Source organism: Lissotriton vulgaris, chromosome 1_1 (genome assembly GCF_964263255.1).
Source record: "Lissotriton vulgaris chromosome 1_1, aLisVul1.2, whole genome shotgun sequence".
Lineage (NCBI taxonomy): Eukaryota > Metazoa > Chordata > Amphibia > Caudata > Salamandridae > Lissotriton > Lissotriton vulgaris.
Genome location: NC_141685.1, coordinates 89,026,149 through 89,037,671, shown reverse-complemented (window position 1 = coordinate 89,037,671; position 11,523 = coordinate 89,026,149). Strand labels below are relative to the sequence as shown.

The 11,523-nt window shown below is 46.0% G+C and overlaps 1 long non-coding RNA gene across 1 annotated transcript in view; it reads left to right on the top strand.

Annotated features, from left to right (window-relative positions):
- Window positions 1–3,406: 3,406 nt before the first annotated feature.
- The window catches only part of LOC147737491 (uncharacterized), a 73,114-nt gene continuing 64,997 nt past the window's right edge, over window positions 3,407–11,523 (top strand). Inside the window, exon 1 of the long non-coding RNA XR_015299093.1 lies at window positions 3,407–3,612. This is a non-coding gene — a long non-coding RNA (uncharacterized LOC147737491). The remainder of the gene's footprint in view (window positions 3,613–11,523) is intronic.

The following is an 11,523-nucleotide window of genomic DNA, read 5'->3' as shown; positions in this document are numbered from 1 at the left end:
TCATAGGCACTCGTACTATTCCAGTAACTGAACTCTCCAGAGGAGCCCCTGGCTGCCTGGTTCCCTCTGAAGTACCCAAATGTCTATAGTGGGCCTGGTTACACTGCCTACCTGACTGCCCAGTCCATGCAATAGGTACCCCGACCACTTTGTATTTGTTTTAATTTTATTTTTGTCTCGGATTTGGAGCCCCTTTTAAGTTGGCATCACAGCCTGCACTAACTAAATGGAGGGACCGCTGCTGCTGAGAGCAGGGACCCCTTAGCCTGCTGGTACTCTAGGTCTGTAGCATTGTGGGCATCACAGGCTGTAGCGGTTACATTAGTAAGTGGCAGCGAGGCCTGGCACAGCACGATAGCCTGATGCCAGCGCTGGCACAGTCCCATTTATTCATGTATGAGCCGCTTTCACGTGCACTTCCTTCCTATCTTGGCACCAACATAAAAGTGGCCCCATTATCAAACCATAAACCTTAACAAGCATTGGTATAGCCGATAGGTCTCGCCTTTGGGACCTATACGTGTTTATCCATGCAACAGTTGATGTTGTTGCACCAAGGATATTGTGCTGCATAACTAAATACTTATAAGTTCCCAAAGGCGAGACCTATTGGCTATGCCAATGCTTGTTATTTGTTTTCTAGTACAATATATATAAGGCTCCCGGTTTTCCGTTTAAACGGATTTTCACATATAAATGCAGACGGAAAACTTTTTTTCCTTTGTCTGTATTTATAAATATAAATGGAAAAATACTAACAAACAAGATTTCGACAAAGTGCTTCAGCCCAAGATTGTCTAGTCTAGTGCACAGAGGAATGCAGCTGCACTCAGCGTGTGCCACGTCTCGTAGTCTGAGAGTACTTCATTCAGTTGAGCCCGGGCAGTGTTTCACCCCAGGGTTACCTAATCTAATGCCAAGGGAAATGTGGCAGCCATCTGTCTGCATATGAAAGGCGTCCTACTAAGAGGGAAGACGCCTTTGGCACTCTCCTTTTGCAGGTCATTCATCAGGACCCCTGGGGGCAGCCTGGGGTAGTCATCCCCATCCAGCAATGTCTCCCCGTGTCACTTCTGGATGTGTGCTAGGTCTCGTAATCTGAGAGTGCTTCGCAGTGTACAGGTGAGCTGGGCAGTGTTAGAGCCTGTTGCTCCTGCCTCTGAGTGCCTTCCCCTATTGAATGTGCAGTACTTTACCTTGGTCGGCGCTTTCAGCAGCCCCTTGTCTTTAGGTTTGCTTCAGAGCGGAAGGGGGAGGGCGAGCAGTACATAGCTTTATTGTGTACACAATTCTGTGGCCCTTTTGTTGCAGGGTGTAACACTTTAGGCCAGTTAATCAATTTAAATACTTTCATTGAGTGATCTAGGATGCTGCATCCGAAAACCTTCATGTGATTCTGGGAATATCACTTAATTTCTACATTCCTGTAAACAATGCATATGAACATGTACATTTAACTGGTGCTCGGGTAAAGCACTGCAAGACCTCCAGGGCCAGTTCCATGTGTTTGCTCCAGGGGAAGAATATTTCCGATTTTGAAAAAAAGCATTTCACTCACACTTGCCCTCAAAAATATGAACAGTCACCTTGCGTTTTAGCAAGGCATAAATAGTGTACACTGGAAAAACAAAATAGTAGAAAAATCTGCCAAAAGAATTCTTATGTAGGTCTAAATAATCCCAGACAAGTTATTCTGCAATGAGAAACAAGAATGGGTTGCTTCCTCATAGACACAGCTTGTCATTTGACCTCTGTCTTTGAATGCACAGCAAATGTGACAAGTTGACAGGATTTAAAGCTGTTTACAAAAAGCTAGTTCTATCCTCCCTCTGGTCCCTAGTATACAGACCCACAGTAAAGGTCTCTTAATGGAAGTTACTCAAGGTCTCTTTAGGCCTATGTTCTCTTTAAATTATTTTGCAAAGTTTTCAGATGAATATATTGTGTTTATTTGATTTTAGGTATATATAAATATATCTAAACCTATAACAACTGAGAACAAGTGTGCAGTGTCTATTTAAATACATGTGAAAAAATACTAGCTTCAGCATTTTTTTTTGTTTGCGGTAAAAATAAATGTGGATAAATACAGATAAAATGATGAAAAAATAAATATGGATAAATACAGACGGAAATGTTCAAAAAAGAAATACCATAAAACCGGGAGCCCTAAATATATACTATATTGTACTAGAAAACTAATAAAATTGTCAATTTAAATAAATGTGGAAAAATACTAGCTGTAGGGACGTCTTTTGCTTGTGGTAAAATTAAATGTGGATAAATACAGAAAAAATGGCATTAAAATAAATACCTTAAACCGGGAGCCCTAACTATGATATAGGGGCCTATGTGAAGGAGTAGAATATTTTCGAGTAGTGAAATGCCCCTCCCCTGTTCCTCAGATCAGTAACACCCACTCATTTTTATGATACAATGCAAACTGTGTGAGAAATGTCTGGTTCATACTTGATATCTCTATCTTAGGAATTAGTTGTTTCAAAGATAAATTGCTTTATTTTTTGTCAGTGAATCTTTGTTGAGAGAGGATGGTGGTTACTGTAAACAAAACAACAAAGCCTGGAAGAGGCCGCTATCTTGATATTTTAGGAGACAGTTGTGCTCTTAAACCAGAAACTCAAAACCTAATTAGAATCTGTTTGAGGATATAAAACCGTATCAAATATAAGGAATAAGCCACAGACACAGGAAAATTAGAAATAAGCTGTTCCTTCAATTGTCGCTTTGACACATGACCTATGCCACATTGTACTTGATCTGGTGTTTAAAACTCCATGGTATTTACCTCTGTTTACTTTGCTATCTAGCACGTTGTGGATTTGAAAAACTGCAAATAAATGATTTAAAAGAATAAATAAGCTATCCAGATTGATTGCAAAATAGACCGAAATACTCATATATTCATTAAAATACCGATATATTCATTGAAATACAGCTATATTCATTGCAATTCAGATATATTCATTGAAATACAGACTGGCACTTCCAGTTGTCACCTTTCTGTAAACACTCTCAAGTCCTTTACGTCAGTGTTTGGAAGATGCTCATCTGAAGTGAAGCTATAAATACTTTTTTACAGCAGCAACCAAGTGTGAGGCCCTGTACTTGAACTGTCTGACCCTTAAAAACATTCACGTCTGTGACATCTGAAATCCCAGGTCTTTACAGGTATAAATGCTTGTTTGTGTGAAATGTATTCACTGCTGGAGGTGGCGGTTCCGTCAGCGGCCACCAGAGGGCGCTTCTCGCCTGACGATGAAACCCACTGAGCACTCATTGAATGAAAAGGAGGAGGGTTTCCTCTTCCGGGTCGGCGGCGGCAGAGACAGCACAAGCAGCCGTGGTGACATCACTTCCGGCCTCTCACTGTGTGTGCAGCCTGCTGCAGAGGAGGAAGGAGCCCTGTCTGGTGGGCAGTTACCTCCATCTTCAGATCCACACAGACCCTAGATCTGGCCCCTGCCCCCCCCTCAGACCCCAGATCTGCCCCTGCTCCACCTCAAACCCCAGACCTGCTCCCCATCGCCCTCCTCAGATCCCAGATCTGCGACCCCCATGAGGAGGAGAGAGCCTGGACAGGTTTCTGCTCAGGTAGGAGAGCTGCTCACTCACTTGGCTGCAATTTATGAATCCATGGATCAGATTCCCCCCCCAACCGCCCCTGGCATTCATGGTGACGTCAGGAGAGCTCAGCTCTTCCTGCTGATAAGCCTGAGTGAGGAAAGGAGGAGGTGAGGCCTGTCCAGGGGTGCAGAGGAGGAGAGAGGAGGTGAGGCCTGTCCAGGGGTGCAGAGGAGGAGAGAGGAGGTGAGGCCTGTCCAGGGGGTTGGAGAGGAGGTCAGGCCTGTCCAGGGGAGCAGTGTCTCTCATCGGGCCCTGTGCATGGTGCCCCAAGGCTCAGGGCGGAGTCAGAGGCGCTGTATGGTGTGGAATGAACTCTGGGTTCCTATGTCCTTAATATGAATCCTTCACTGAGAGCCCTGTGAGAAGCACCAAGAGGCCTGTCCAGGGGTGCAGAGGAGGAGAGGCCTGTCCACGGGTGCAGAGGAGAAGAGGCCTGTCCAGGGGGCAGAGGAGGAGAGGCCTGTCCAGGGGCAGAGGAGGTGAGGCTTGTCCAGGGGGTGCAGAGGAGGTGAGGCCTGTCCCAGGGGTGCAGAGGAGGAGAGGCCTGTCAAGTGCACAGAGGACGTGAGGCCTGTCCAGGGGCTGAAGAGGAGGAGAGGCCTGTCCAGGGGTGCAGAGGAGGTGAGTCTTGTCCAGGGGGTGCAGAGGAGGTGAAGCATGTCCAGGGATGCAGAGGAGGTGAGTGTGAGAAGTTGGCCTAGCATATGCTGTCCACTAGTTATAGTGGGAACCATGCACCAGTCCAAACAACCCTTATTGATGATAGATTAAAGAAAACCTTTATTGAAAGCTGTCCTAGTGGTAGCTGTGGAGAGCAGCCTTCAGGCTAAGTCTTGAAGGAATATAAAGCAGCTTGTTTTACCAGTCTATAATCTCTTGAATTACCAAATGAGAACTACACCGAGTATATATATAAAATACATGTATTTATTCTTAAACACACCCCTTAGTCTCTTTATGAGGCGAAGTACACAAGTTACAAGTCAAATATTCACAGTAAATAGCACAGTTTTCGATAGGCCCCGGGGGGGGACCAAACCATATACTAAAATAGTGGTATAAGAACCACGACTTGACTGTACACAAGGCCTACAGCCTGAAGAATCGCTGGGCCCCTTCAGAACCACCCAAGGTAGTCACACAAGGGAACCCACGGGGAACGTGTTCAGTGTGGGAACACAGCCGCAAGCGCCATTAGCTTCTATTGGGAAAGTCGCTGTTGGAAATTTAAAGTTTAAGGACACTTAGAAGTTGACTAGGAACAAACCCTTTTGGACTTAGATGGTTCTAGGGCTAATACCCACGGGAGAACCGGAGTACTCGAGTTACCTAACCCAGGAAAGCCGGGAGCATAGGTGCCAAATGGTGTCGGGTCGTGTCGTTGTTTTCAATGGCGAGTTGCTGCAAAGTGCTGCTGCCGGGAAGAGGAGAAGTGTCGGAGAGATCCAAGGCTGAATCGAAGATGATAAGAACCTGAAAGGAGAGGGGACAGAGTCTGGGTCACTTGCCAGTGACCAGGGGCACAATAGTCGAATGTCCACCGATGTCAAATACTATAGGTGAGATGATGGGAAGTTTGACTCTTCGGCCACGAGGACCAGGAGGTGTCGACGACAAACAGGAGCTGGATTCGAGCTGTCCCACAAGGTATTGGTGCCCGGATTGGACAGAACAAGCCTTGGCAACAGCAACCCATGCAGGAAGAGAACAATGGCTTCTGAGTGGACCAGCAAGGTCCAGGGGACTCACCAAGCTATGGAGAGTAAGTGCACATCTGGAGCAACCAGGGAAGCCCAAAGAAAGTTACAGCTGCCTTCTCAGGGACACACAAGTCAACGGACAGGGGATCGCGAAGGTACCTCGAGAGGAACCAAACAATAGTCTTAGTTTACCGTCGTATCGCAACCATAAGTTGGTGGTTGTGAAGTGCCGGTTCAGTTAGAATGTTAAACACTCTGAGAGCTACATCTTGTTAATGTTAGAACAAGAGGTGACACGTAAAAGTACACATTCTTCCTAATGTACCTATGTATACGGCTCAAAAACACCAACTGGCTATAGTATGCCCCCTTAAAAAAACAAAATATTTAAAAGTTGTCATGAAGACATATAATGATGTTAATGTTATCGCAAACTCAACATTAGAAGAATCTAGAATTCCTGAGTCGTGCTACCACCTCAGCATTAGCATTATTTTTTGCCTTGCCCACTCTTAAGAGAATCCTCCGCGATGCCACCATGTATCTTTGATGCCGAGTATGCTTGTGCGAAGAAGTTTCCCAAACTAGTTTGAATACCAGAAGTGTAAACAGCGCGTTCACGTTGTTTGTGAATTCACTCCCTACTCTCATGGTGTAAACGGAGAGGAAGGACTTAGCGTTCTATTCTAACTTGGCGGCCATTCTAACTACACCGGCTCTTCACATCCACCAACTTATGGTTGCGATACGACGGTAAACTAAGACTATGACGCTCACAAAATGCTTCTTTACACGTAGCATAAGAAAGAAGATTTTGGTAACTATGGCCCAAATATGCAGGTATTCATTACAAACAGTATACTACATGGGTTTTCGTTGGCATTTCTTTTGGGTTAGGATACTTCATTTCGATTGAGTTGTCAATCTGCACGTTCATTAAGCAAACTATAATATTTAAACAACAGGTCAGTTGCTCTGAAGCCTTTTTAATAAAGAATAGCAAGGACTTTTTTGCTAGTAATGATAAGTGACTTAAGTAGGAAATACGGTTCCAAATAAGCATTATTTAGTGATTTCACATTTTTGCAGCACTAAGAAGATTGTTACTGGAAGAAAGAGAAACCAGTGAAATCGTTCGGAATCATAGACGCTACCACATCTGAAACCCATTGCGGTTTGGAATTATCACCGCATAATAAGTAGGTCCATTTTAAAGGCACTAGTCTTAATGCTAATCTCAAACATTGAATTTCAAATTATGGATTGATATATACAAATCTTTCTGCTTGTTTTACAGAATCAGTTCTCATACAGGAGATAGGTATTTATATAACCTCAAATAAGTCTTGCTTTTAGTGTCTAAGTTTCCCTTACTCACATCACTATTTTATTTTACCTATTCAGTGCACGCTTCAGATTTTTTTAATATGACCCTTAGCCCTCGTAATGATTCACACTTCTCACGATCGCTCTAACAGCGGAAAGTTCTCACTTAGTTTAGTGTGGGAGAGTTTTAGCTGGCTCTTACTATACTAAGCGCACTTACTTGGTCTCTCCTTCGCTATTAAGTTCAGAGACCTACTGTTTCACAGAGGTATATTCTGTGTTATTGTGTTGTTGGATTTTTGTATTGATTTCTTATCCCACCACAAGCATTAGTTACACTTGATTGGTGACTTTGCCAATACTGATATAGTATGGTTTGTTTGTTATCAATTGGACTGTTGTTCCCAATATGTATACTGGTCTTTTTGTGTCTTTTTTCTTGAGAAAGTCGCGGGACGACCTCCCGCTTGGGACGAAACATGTGTTGGCTGTAGAAAATTTCTGGGAAGACTTGCACATAATAAAGTGACCAACAAAGAAGAAGGAAGACTGATCTTTTACGCATTATTTAATTTTGAATTTGTGGAAACGTGTTACATACTTATGTTACTTTATAAGTGAGACGTGTGCTAAGGAGTGTCATTTGTTCTAGAAGCCAGAGGCCTATTCTGAGGACTGGGGTGGTTCTCCTCACCTTTTAGCACCATCAAATAAATACTGGGTTCCTTAAAATAATGTGTGTAATTATTCTATGTGGCGCTTTGTTACCTAAATCAAATACCACTGCCTGGCTTTATCTATTCTTAAGTGCATTATAACCTTGCGGTAAATGCTAACTGTGGACTGGCTGCATGGAAACATGTTGTGTTTGGTGTCAAACACCTTGGAATCATACCCCCACACCAACAACTGGTGTGGGAGTTTGATCCCTCCCTTCTAGAGGGAGAGACATGACAGCACCGGTATACCCTGTGCAAGCTTAAAAGAGCCCTGGCATCACAAAATGGATGCTGCAGCCACAGACACAAGTCTGACCTCCTGCTGCTGACCGAAACTCCGGCAGGGGAGGCCTTGGCAATAGTTTTCCTGTCACAGGGAGGTGCAACCACCTCCCAGACAGGCTTTTGTGTATTGGGGCTGGGTGGGAGCACTGCAAGAGTGCTTTGAAGTCTATACTGGGGCACATTTGGTGTCCCTGTGCATAGTCCAGTTCAAACCAGCCCCAGGGGCTACCAGCCCCTGCTCTGGTGCAAAACTGAACAAAGGAAATGGGTGTAGCCCCTCCTCTTTCCAAACCCTCCCATAGGTGGGTCCCTAGAGCTAGTCCAACCCATTCCTTGGGTTTAATGAAGGAACCTCTGTAACCAGAACTTTAGGTATCCCTGGACGAAACTCTGAAACTGAATCCTGGACCTTCGACGATCTGTTCAACGCCAGATGACTGAAGAATCTCCCTTGGAGTAAAAGAGTTACTCCCCTGCTTGGCAGGCACCAAAGACGCATCTGACCGGTCTGCATCTCCGAAGCTCCCGCCAGAAGCCAAAGACTTTGCAACACCAGAGGTGGATTTCCAGACTTCCCCGAGGCTGATCTGAGTCCCCAGCAAAGCCGAGACCTGTAGCCATCGTGGGTAATGTGGAAACGGAACTCCTGGACACCATGCACATTTGCAAGTACATCAGCTTCTTGACGTTCTTCAAAGCTGTGCTTTGGATAACTTGTAGCCCGACCCCGAGCAGAGAATCCACTGAAGATTGCTTGCCTACCCACTCCGAGTGAACCGAGGGCTGCCATTTTGTGATTCAGCTCGAGGTACCTTCACAATCCCTTGTCCGTTGACTTGTGGGTACCTGAGAAGGCAATTCAGATTTTCTTTGGGCTTCCCTGGTTGCTTCAGACGTGCCCTGACTCTCCATCGCTTGGTGAGTCGCCTGGACCTTGCTGGTCCACTCCGAAGCCATTGTTTTCTTTCTGCGTCGGTTGCTGTTGCCAAGGCTAGTTGTGTCTAATCCGGGCACGGACGCTGCAGCCTTTGACATCCTTTGTGTGGCGAGCTTGAATCCTGCATCTGCTTGTCGTAGACGCCTCCTGGTCCTCGTGGCTGAAGAGTCAAGCTTCCCCTCATCTCACCTGAAGTACCCGACATCGGTGGGCATTCGACTTTCGTGCCCCTGGTCACTGACTAGTGACTGAGACTCTGTCCCCTCTGCTTTCAGGTTCTTCTCATCTTTGATCCAGACTTGGATCTCTTCGGACACTTCTCCTCTTCATGTCAGCAGCACTTTGCAGCAACTCGCCATTGAAAACGACGACGCGACCCGACACCATTTGGCACCTATGCTCCCGGCTTTCCTGGGTTAGGTAACACAAGTACTCCAGTGCTCCCGTGGGTGTTGGCCCTAGAACCATCTAATTCCAAAAGGATTTGTTCCTAGTCCTCTCCTAAGTGTCCTGAAACTTTAAATTTCCAACCGCGACTTTCCCCATAGAAGCTAACGGCGCTTGCGGCTGTGTTCCCACACTGCACGCGTCCCCGTGGTCCCCTGTGTCACTACCTTGGGTGGTTCCGAAGGGGCCCAGTGATTCTACAGGCTCTAGGCCTTATATCTAATCAAGTCGTGGTTCCTATATCACTATTTTAGAATGTGGTTTGGTCCCCCCCTGGGGCCTATTGTGCTATTTACTGTGAGTATTTGACTTGTAACTTATGTACTTCGACTTCTAGCCTCATAAAGAGACTAGGGGGTGTGTTTTAGCACAAAAATACATATATTGTATATATATACCTGGTGTGGTTCTCCTTTCATTTGGTCATTCATGAGATTATAGACTGGTACAAAAAAAGCTGCTTTACATTCCTTCAAGACTTAGCCTGAAGGCTGCTCTCCATAGCTATCATCAATAAGGGTTGTTTGGACTGGTACAAGGTGCCCATTATAACTAGTGGACAGCATATACCAGGCCAACTTCTCAATTTGCCCATGTGGGGGCAGACAAGATGAGGCTTGTCCTGCAAGGGTTGGGGGTGCAGTGGAGATGAGGTCTGTCCTGAGGGGGTGCAGAGTAGATGAGGTCTGTCCTGAGGGGGTGCAGAGGAGGTGAGGCCTGTCCAGGGGTGCAGAGGAGGAGAGGCCTGTCCAGGGGTGCAGAGGAGGTGAGGCCTGTCCAGGGGTGCAGAGGAGGCGAGGCCTGTCCAGGGGTGCAGAGGAGGTGAGGCCTGTCCAGGGGTGCAGAGGAGGCGAGGCCTGTCCAGGGGTGCAGAGGAGGCGAGGCCTGTCCAGGGGAGCAGAGGAGGTGATCTTTTCTGGTGGGGGTTGCAGAAGAGGCCTGTTCTGTGGTGTGGTGCCGTGCAGAGGAGGTGAGGCCTGTCAGGGAAGGGGGGTGCTGCAGGCGAGGCCTGTCCATGGGGGTGCAGAGGAAGTGAGGCCTGTCTAGTGGGGTGCAGATGAGGTTAGGAATGTCCAAGGGGTGCAAAGGAGGTGAGGTCTGTCCAGGGGTGCAGAGGAGGTGGGGCCTGTTCAGGGGGTGCAGTGGAGGGTCAGGGCCAGACTTGGAACCCAAGCCAGGCCTGACAATTTTGACGGACCAGCCCCTGCCTCTTTTGTTGCTGGGGGTGATATAGCAGCACCAGAACAAAACCAGCCCCCAGTGACCAATATGTTTCCCAGCACTGAAGAATCAGCCCCCACTCTTCCAGCCCCCCGGGGAAACACCCGAAGCCCGTTACGGCCAGTCCAGCCCTGCTCAGGGTGTAGGTTTTACTGGCAGTGGCAATTTAAATACCTCAAACACTAGTAGTGTGCAGAATAAGACACGCTCCTTGCGATGTTTGCAGGAACCTGGGAAACTGGAACATGAATCAGATGGCACCAAATGGGATGTCACAGCCAATGGTCCCAGCCCAACTGGCCTCTGTGCCGAGCATGCAGAATCAAAGGCAGATATATTGGAACATGCCTTCAGTCCTGATGGTCCCACAGCCCAGTGCAGAATACAATGGCAAGTTCTCAACAAATTCAGGATTTCAACAAAATCCTTCAGTGATTAATAAGGATTTTCCACAACTTGCATCTACACTAGGAGTTTCTACTGGACTGAATCAGACACAATGACGGTGCCTGAGACGGGAGAAGGATTGCGTGCTTGGTGCAGTCCTAGAGGTCACCTAGAGCGGCCCTTTTGTGGAAGAAGTAAATGGGAATCCAGCATCACTTTTAATCAATAAATGTGCCTCCCTCCCGTTCCACAGTCAGACTGACGGGAGCTCCCAACCCACCCCTCTTGGGAAAGGAGTCCAAGTTGTATGCATTTCTAATAAACAACTAATAAGCTGTCAGCAAATGTTCGCGTACAAATTGGGTCAATTATGAATGGCCACAAACTTAAATTGTGATTAATATCCAGATGTTAGGGAATTACCTTGTAAAATGACTTGTGGCGTTTTGGGGAAGAGTCACAATTAAATATTCATTTTGTAGGTGTGGTTTATTAAATTACATTTTGTTGTGCCATGTTTTCATGAACATTCATTGATTGCTGTCATTTTTACCTCATCGTGAACCATGTCAATAATGTGTTCTCTCTGTCTAAAAACTTCATGAACATTCATTGATTGCTGTCATTTTTACCTCATTGTGAACCATGTCAATAATGTGTTCTCTCTGTCTAAAAACTTAAGAACTTTTCCTTGATTCCTAACTGAGCAGATTCTATATCCGTTTGCTATTTGATATTATTAAAAAAAATGTTTTCTTATATCTTAGCACCCATTTGTTGTGTGTGGTCTGCCTGTTGACTTTACATCGAGAGTTATTTCTGATTCTGGCTTTTCATATACTTTAGAGGTTCCCTT